Here is a 9,647-nt window from a genome sequence, read left to right on the forward strand (position 1 = left end):
AGCTCAAATCCTCCAACCCTGGCAACATCCTTGTAAATCTTTTCTGAACCCTTTCAAGTTTCACAACATCTTTCCGATAGGAAGGAGACCAGAATTGCACGCAATATCCCAACAGTGGCCTAACCAATGTCCTGTACAACCGCAACATGACCTCCCAACTCCTGTACTCAATACTCTGACCAAGAAAGGAAAGCATACCAAAAGCCTTCTTCACGATCCTATCTACCTGCGACTCCACTTTCAAGGAGCTATGAACCTGCACTCCACGGTCTATTTGTTCATCAACACTCCCGAGGATCTTATCATTAAGTGAGTAAGTCCTGCTCAGAATTGCTTTACCAAAATGCAGCACCTCGCATTTATCTGAATTAAACTCCATCACCACTTCTCAGCCCATTAGTCCATCTGGTCCATATCCTGCTGTAATCTGAGAAAACCCTCTTCGCTCTCCACTACACCTCCAATGTTGCTGTTATCTGCAAACTTACTAATTGTACCTCTTATGCTCGCACCCAAATCATTTATGTAAATAACAAAAAGTAGAGGACTCAACACCGATTCCTGTGGCACTCCAGTGGTCAGAGGCCTCCAGTCTGAAAATCAACCCTCCACCACCACCCTCTGTCTTCTACCTTTGAGCCAGTTCTATATCCGAATGGTTAGTTCTCCCTGTATTCCATGAGATCTAACCTTGCTAATTAGTCTCCCATGGGCAACCTTATCGAATGCCTTACTGAAGTCCATATAGATCACATCTATTGCTCTGCTGTCATCAATCCTCTTTGTTACTTCTTCAAAAAACTCAATCAAGTTTGTGAGACATGATTGCCCATGCACAACGCCATGTTGACTACCCCTAATCAGTCCTTGCCTGTGTTGGCTGTAATAGAACTACCCAGGCTTTACAGCATTCTGTACTCACCAATGAGAGCAATAATTTCAGACTCTGAATCCGGCCTTTTGTGTTATAATCTGTTTTTCCATTGACAGCTGCATACCTTGTTTCCTTATTTGTTTCCCAGCCCTAACTCCATTCCCCGTGGCCTTGAGGCACTACCATTTCTGCTATTTAATCTCTCCTGCCTTCCCCCCGTGTGACAGACTGTCATTTTGGCTTTGTCTCACCCCCACCTTCCTCACAACCTGTTACATTTTTGATGGTTCCCAGGCCTCTGTAACTTTCAGTGAAACCCCTGGGACAATGGCACGAGTTTTAAATTCTCTTCCTCCAGAAATAATCGGAAATCTTTCTGGCTGCAGTTTTCCCCAGATTTATTTTCAAAAACACAGCATTTGCGTCAGTCAGGTATATGTGAGAATTCATCAACAATTCCAAGCATTGTGATGTAATCTGTGACTCTCCCACAGATGTGCAGGTTTGCTCTATTGGCTGTGCTAACATGGTCTGTAGTGTGCAGGTTAGGTGGGTTGGGTTAGCCATGGTAAATGAGGGGTTATGGGGATAGGGTGGGAAAGCAGGTCATTGCAGACTCGATGAGCTGAGTAGCCTCTTTCTGCACCTCAGGGATTCGAATGAGTTGTGATTGTCAACACATTTTCCTGATGCCCGGTTCGTTCAGCTCAGGTACACATGCTGCCTTTGTGTTTCTGTGAGTGCTCACTCACTCCTTTCTTTCTGTTTACATCAATTTCTCACTGTAGTTGAGGCGGAGAATGAATTTGTAAATACAAATATTCCAACCAAAACCACTCACAGGTCAGGACCTTTTCCTGCTGTTGCCATCACTCACAAGGAACAGGAAAATAAAAGTTCAGTCACAAAACTTACAGGAGCATAGAGGTTATAACCACCAGGAAATGCTGAACAGCTCACAACGCTTTTCTCAAAAAAAGAGGAGGCTGAGAGACAGCCTTTTACAAGTAGGAAGCTTTGTGTTTTTGTGTTCAGAGATTTGATGTTGGAATCATTGGATCTGAAGCATGGTTCACTGCCCCATGTCATCAAAGTTGCGACCTAAATGTGCATCTTTCTTTCTGTCTATCTGCCTGAGTTAACAATCAGATGGACAGGTCAGTGTCTGAGTGTTTTTCCAAATCCCTGATTGAATCTTCCTCCCCCACAATCTCAGGTGCCTCACCACTCACTGGGTCACAGAGAAACTCTGCCGTTACAATGAGAACTGTCTTTGCTCTCGCCTCTCCTCGTGTTTCCGCCTAATCCCCACTTCCCTTCATTAAATCCCCGCTGCCTCTAGTCCATCCACATGGGTATGTTAAAGAGCATGACAGGACAGTGGATTAAACCGAGAGTTCAATAGCCAAAATGAAAGAGGAAGAAGGAATTAAACCGGTTTTGTGGATCCGTGGGAATACAGACTCCATGCTGTTCCCTTTGTGGGCATTCCCGCAGTCATACGAGACAGCATTCCATGATGAGAGTTAAACCCGGGTGGCAAGACAGGGAGCCACTGAACATTAGCAGGTTTAGTTCAAACACAGGAGGTTTGTTCAGTCAGTAACAGTGTGTTAGACATGGAAGTGAAGTGAGCAGTGAGGGAAATGTTGCCGAAAGCTGCAGATGGGCAAATTTCACAAAGGCAACCCTGCTCTGCCATTCAATAGATCATGGCTGATTTCTGGCCTAACTTGCAATTTTCAAAACTCTCCAAACTTATCAATAAACTCCTCTGCAACGCACAAGATCAATATTGAAAAACTAATGATCTGCAAATGCTGGGAAATCAGACACAAAAACAGAAATTGCTGGAAAAATTCAGCAGATTTGGTAGCATCTGTGGAGAGTGAACCTTTCGGGTCAGGTGATCACCTGCAGCCGACCATTCTGCCTTTTCTGTAACACTATCTGGAACAGGTTCTGGTGCGAGGGGGATGAGATTGTCTATAACAACTGAGAAAACAGGAGGGCATTCTCAATTAGAATAAAACCCATTTTGGAAAAAGTGAGGACTGCAGATGCTGGAGATCAGAGCTGAAAATGTGTTGCTGGAAAAGTGCAGCAGGTCACGCAGCATCCAAGGAGCAGGAGAATCTCCTGCTCCTTGGATGCTGCCTGACCTGCTGCGTTTTTCCAACAACACATTTTCAGTGCTAAAACCCATTTTGGTCTTGCACTTTTAATTCAACTCAAACATTATTCATTACCATTTACAAAATAGGATAATAGATCATAAATCAACTCTTAATGTCACTGGGTCTAGGAAACTGTTACTTCTGACCTGGTTCTGCACGCATGTGAATCCAGATCCAGAATAATGGGGTTACCTCTGAACCATCTTCTGTGCAGTTAGAATGGATGACAAATGCTGCCCCAGGAAGTGATGCCATGATCCAATGAACAAACAAAATAAATCCGATCACTGTGGTTACCTGTGAACTCGCCGGTGTTTCATCAAGCTGGATATCTGAGTGAATTTCTTCCCATACTGAGAGCAGGTGAATGGCCTCTCCCTGTTGTGTATTCACTGGAGTACAGTGAGGCTGAATAATGTCCTGAACCCAATCCCAGAATGAGAGCACCTGAATGGTCTCGCACTGCACTCCTGTGACCGGGAGAGATGTAGACATTATCCCAGGGTATGGTGGGTAAAGATATCTGCAAAAGGGATCTAGTGAGAGTAAATCAGGACAAAATGTTCAAATGCACGAAAGAATCAATAATGTAAAGGGATTGACAAAAGAAGCACATGGGACATGAGACAAAATGTTTTCATGCAGAGAAAGTTTATGGTCAGGAATGCACTGCCAAAGAGTGTGGTGGAGTCAGGTATAATGAAGAGGATAGAATTGAACAGTCATTGGAAGAGGATGAATGGGAATGTTTATGGGGTAAAGGCAGAAGAATAGCATTCAGTGAGGTGATCCTTTGGAGAACTGATGAGCCAATCAGCCTCCTTTTGCACAGTAATAATTCTGTGAACAATTAATTCTGAGCCCTCTAAGGAAATATCAGGGCAGGGTTTGTAAAGAGGTCAGACTGAATGAGGGTCTTGGTGAACAAAAGTGAGACACAGATACAGAAAGGTTTTGGGATGGATTGAATCAAATGTTATCAATTTGCACGGCCATCAACATTACAGCAGTTACAAATGGGATTCAATAACATAGTGGAATTAGAGCAGCAAATACATCTTAAACAATTATGCAGCTGAAGGGGATGCTGGGTAAAGATACCACAGTTAGCGCTTATTTCATTCCAGACACACCAGCCAGGGAGCACATCCTTGCTGTATTTATCCCATCGAGCTCCTGAAGAATTTTGTTCATTTCAAGTGTTTCATTTTAGATACTCCAGAGAAGACAGTTTCATGCTCTGCAATCTCTCCTGCCAGGGCAGTGCTGCTGTTAGAATTCAATTCACTGTGGCATGTTACTGGCTGCTTCATGGACTAGAACTGACAATTGAGACTGTAAGGTCACTGTATAAAATATCTTCAATTGTATTGCCAGATTGCCGGACACATGAGCGGCCTTAAGAAAAAAAAACTTAACTTGCGGGCATTGCGTGTCTATTGTGGGGGCATCCTGTTTAGATAAAATCTATTGATAATTGTTAGAATTGACTTGCACTGGCTCCGGCAAAGTGGTCAGAGCATTATGACTGTCATCGGAGCTGACAACAAACTTCCCATGGGTTAGAACTCGTACATGATAGAATAGGTGTGGGTCCTTCTTGTAAAGTTATTCAAAATCGTCCTAATTTACTTTCAGAAACAAGTGAGAGAAAGGCACATTACTGAGGTCATTGTATTAGTCCAAAATTAGAAATTCAGGAGAACTGAAGGGAGAGCTGGTGTTGGGAGTTGTCGTAATGATATGGAGAAACGTTTTTTTTACAGAGAGAAAGTTCCACATGGGAAACTTAGCTTTAACATCACATCAACTGCAGAGTCGTCCAATTCCACAGGTCCTGATCCTTATCGGTAATATAGAAAGGGAAAGCAGCATGTCTAGCACAGAGAAATCATTCCGATGCTCTGCATGCAGTTGAATATTTAACCGGTCATGTGATTTGCGAAGACTCCAATGGGACGGGACCAGGGCTAGGGTATGTAAACGTGGGGACTGTGGGATGGAATTCGCTTACCCCTCCCAGCAGGACACACACCGACACAGTCACACTGGGGAGAGGCCATTCACCTGCACCGCGGATGGGAAGGGGTTTACTAAATCTTACAATCTGCTGAGGCACCAGAGAGGGCACAGAGGATATCGACCCTTCACTTGCTCCATGTGTGAGAAATAATTCATTCAAATCTCTCACCTGCAGAGACATCGGTGCATTCACTGGGGAGAGGCCATTCACCCGCTCAGTGTGTGGGAAAGGATACACTAGGTCCTCTGAAATGCTGAAACACCGAGCTCACTCTGGGGAAAGGCCATTCACTTTCTCTCAGTGTGGGGAGACATTCACTCAAATGCACTACCTGCAGTGACCCCAGAGAGCTCACTCTGGGGAAAGGCCATTCACTTGCTCCCAGTGTGTGGGGAGAGATTCACTCAAATGCATCACCCCCCGAGACCCCACTGAGCCCACACAGGGGAGAGGCCATTCAGATTATCAGTGTGTGAGAGGGAATTCAGTGATTCATCCTGCCCCCCCGAGACCCCAGTGAGCCCACACAGGAGAGAGGCCATTCAGATGGTCAGTCTGTGAGAGGGGATTCAGTGATTCATTCTGCCCCCCGATACCCCAGTGAGCCCACACAGGAGAGAGGCCATTCAGATGATCAGTGTGTGAGAGGGGATTCATTGATTTATCCTGCCCCCTGAGATCCCAGTGAGCCCACACAGGGGGAGAGGCCATTCAGATGGTCAGTCTGTGAGAGGGGGTTCAGTGATTCATCCCACCCCCTGAAAATCCAGCGAGCCCACACAGGGGGAGAGGCCATTCAGATGCTCAATGTGGGAGAGAGGATTCAGTTATTCATCCTGTCCCCTGAGACCCCAGCGGGTTTACACTGGGTAGGAGTTGTTTTCCTCTCTGCGTGACAAGGGATTTGCTGAGTCTTCAACATGACTGAGAGCCCAGTGAGTGGACACAGGGAAGTGGTCTTCCACCTGCTCTGTGTGGGGTAGAGTTCACACATCACTGCAGGACTCTGATTCTGATGTTACTGTTCATCAGTGTCAGGACTGGACCTTGCACATGATGATACTGTTGGAGTATTGATGTTGTGGTTGCTAATCACATTAACTGGGCTGGAGTTGACTGAATTTATATTGCAACTTTCTGAACTTTAGGATGTCTCTTTGGGCAGTAAGTCTCCAGAAACAGCAATGTGACAGTGAGCAGGGGCCATCTATTTTGATTTAAATTGATTGTAGCACTGCTGCTTCACAACATCAGGTACAATGTTGGAGTCCAGCCTTGGTCAACAGCCTGTGTGGAGTTCCCACATTCTCCCCATGATAGTGTGGGTCCCCTCCAGGTGGTCTGGTTTCCTCCCACAGGCTAAAGATGTGCAGGTTAGGTGGATCAGTCGTGCTAAATTGCCCACAGTGTCGAGGATTATGTAGACTCGTGGATCAGCCATGGGAAATGCAATGTTACTCTGGATTGCTCTGGGTGGGATTCTCTTCGGATGGTTGGTGGGATTTGATGGGCCAATGCTCTCCTTCCACACTGTCGGGATTCTATTCTATGATTGAGGATAAAGGCTACACATCAGGGTGTCCTTGGAGAAGGAGCATGTGGCGTGTATCAGTGCTCTTGATGCCTTTAGATAGAGATGGGCACCCCTTTATCTCCAGCGCTGACCCCTCATCCCCAACTCTACTTTGATTTCGTCCTTTCCCACTCTGCCACTTGTAGTGGTTTGCTTTGCCCATAATGGGCCTTGTTTATAAATATTCAATTGGTTATTCAGGTGGTTTACTGCTATAATGGCGTAATGATGATTTTGATGGTGGGAAGGTTGCTGTGATAACACTTCTGGGTCAGAGAAATGGGGAAAAAAGAAAACTCCACAGCTCTCAGAACGAGAACTGAAAAGCAGTTAAATCAAACCAAAGGTTCCGACAGGGAGGGAATATCTCTCTGGAATTTGAGTAACTGGAAAGTGATGGTGTCCGGGAGTCGTCGGGATTTTGTTTTATACGGCGTTTGAAATTTTAAAACTGTTATATTCAGATCGTTTTGTTTCTTTTCTTTTCGTTTATCGTGGAATAAACTCTTACATGTTTTAAAACCAAATTTACAAACTTTGCATTAAAGACAAATGTTAAACAAAGTCCATCAAACCATCACTCACTGAAAACTGATGTGGAAGTGCAATCCCCTGGAGAGTCCCTGTCCTGCCCACTCCTTCCTACCCGGGTTCCCAGACCTGGGAGATAGGGGCAGCAGGGGGGCTTTCGGCTTTTCAATCCTGCGCCACCATCCAGCTCAGTCTCCTGTTCCTGCTGTGTTCCAATCCCCTTTGATGCCTAAACCTTTAAGAACTATATCTAAGTCCTGCTTTAGCTTCATTGCCTTTTGTTCCAGTGCCATTGCTGAGATACTGTGTGCGTACAGGCAGGGGTAATGTGATGGTTCTGCCTCCTGAAGCATGCACTCAGCATCCCTCATCATCATGCAGTTACAATCAGATTTCAGTAAATAGAGATAGAAACCATTTCCAGCATATGGGCATCACTGGCTCAGCCAGCATTTATTCCCCATCTCTAGATACCTTGAGAAGATGGTAGTGAACTGCTGTCTCGAACCAATCACAGTCCATTTGGTGCTGATAGACCGACAATGCTGTGAGGGAGAGTGTTGCAGGACTTTGGCCGATTGACTCTCAGTCTTTGGTTCGTCAAATGCTGGTTAACTTAATCACGATCTGCACATGATTTTGAGATTTCAGTCTGTGAATCTTCACCATCTATCACCCTATATAAAGGAATATGTACAGGTTAGAAATTCAGAACAGAAAATTTTAGTTTCTCTGGAATATCTTTTTCCCAGTCTTTCCATAAAGCTGTAACCCTGCAGCCCACTTACTCTCTCCCACTGTTCTGACTCTGCTACCCCTAATGTACACCCTCCCCATTCTCATGGAGTTACTGATAAACAGATCCATGCCATCACTTCCCGTCCCTGGTTAGACTCTGCACCCTTTCTGGGTTCACATCCTTTCCCTTCAGTTGCTGCAAGTCAATAATGTAACGAGTTTCCAGCCGTGCTCCAGTTTCCTCCCATAGCCCAAATATGTGCAGATTAGGTGGATTGCCCATGCTAAATTGCCCAGTTTCCATGCATGTGCTGTTTAGGCAATTAGCCACGGGAAATGCAGGGTTACAGGGAATGGGTGGGTCTGAATGGGAGGCTCATCATAGAGTTGGTGTGGACTCTGCACTATAGGGACTCTATTGTATTCTCATGAAGGAGAATGTACCTATCTCAATGTGTTGTGAATCTGTGGAATTCCCTATTCAAAATGCGGTGGATGCCAGGACAATGAGCAAATTGAATGAAGAGATACAGATTTTTAATTTGCAATGAGTTGAAGGGTGAGATAGAGCAGGCAGGAGCATGTGCTGAGCTCAGTCATCATGGTATTAAATAGTGGAGCTGGTTCGAAGGGCTGCATTCCCTCTCCTGTGCCCAGTGCTTACCTTCTTACGTTAATAACTGGAAAGCTGAATCCAAAAATCACCCCCTTCGCCAAAGGAGATTTTCGGGAAAAGTAGGATAGGCAGGGGGATTAGCATTTCAAACTTAGAAGATGAGGAAGTGTTTAGGAGATAATGATTTTGCAATTTTAAACTGAGGGGAGACAGAGAGATTTATGGTTTTAGATTGTGTAGTAAATTCACACCGTCCAGAGTACGCTGTTGTGAATATCTATCCTGTACTTTATTACAAAGCCAAGGTCTTTGACAATGAAAACCAAAACACCCAGGTAACATCATCTCACCTCGTAATCTGATAAAAGACTTGTGACAAGTATGGTCAAATTTAGAATACAGTTGGAAAGCGGGAAGATTAAATCCAATCCAGATCCTGTGCTTAAACAAAGGAGACTACAATAGGATGAGGCAGGAGTTGGCTAATGTAGACTGGAAGCAAAGACTTTACGGTGGGACAGTTGACAGACAGTGGAAGAATATCAAAGAATTTTTCATTCTGCTCAGCAAAAGTATATATCAGTGAAAAGGAAGGACTGTCGGAAAAGGTGTAATCTGCCATGGGTGACTAAGGAAATAAGGGAGTCTATCAAATTGAAATAGAAAGCATACAAATTGGCAAAGCCCAAGGAGAAACTAGGAGATTAGAAAAACTTTAAAGATCAACAGAAAGCTAGATGGGATTGGGGGAGAAAAGTGATGAGTAGCTATCCCCAGGGACAGAATAGCAGTTTACACGGCTAGAGGGGAACCTATTGTGTGGGGAACATATGGCCTCTGTAATTGTTGAAGCACTTAACTGTTACCATAGAGATAATCCTGATTAAGTTAAAAATCACAGCACACTCCAAAAGCTTGTACTTCTAAATAAACCTGTTGGACTATAACCTGGTGATGTGTGGTTTTTAACTTTGTCCACCCCGTTCCAACACCGGCTCTTTCACATCAGAATCCTGACAGACAGCCCCACTGAAACTGAAGCGCCTGTCAGATACCTGACTGAGCCACAGGGCCGTGGGGGAGGGGCATGTGGTTTAACCACAAAGTGTTGAGCT

At 44.8% G+C, this 9,647-nt stretch overlaps 1 long non-coding RNA gene across 1 annotated transcript in view; it reads right to left on the reverse strand.

Annotated features, from left to right (window-relative positions):
- Positions 1 to 7,672: 7,672 nt before the first annotated feature.
- Positions 7,673 to 9,647, reverse strand: part of LOC122547430 — an 8,084-nt gene continuing 6,109 nt past the window's right edge. The window contains exon 3 of the long non-coding RNA XR_006310998.1: positions 7,673 to 7,855. This is a non-coding gene — a long non-coding RNA (uncharacterized LOC122547430). The remainder of the gene's footprint in view (positions 7,856 to 9,647) is intronic.

Source organism: Chiloscyllium plagiosum, unplaced genomic scaffold (assembly GCF_004010195.1).
Source record: "Chiloscyllium plagiosum isolate BGI_BamShark_2017 unplaced genomic scaffold, ASM401019v2 scaf_1327, whole genome shotgun sequence".
Classification (NCBI taxonomy): domain Eukaryota; kingdom Metazoa; phylum Chordata; class Chondrichthyes; order Orectolobiformes; family Hemiscylliidae; genus Chiloscyllium; species Chiloscyllium plagiosum.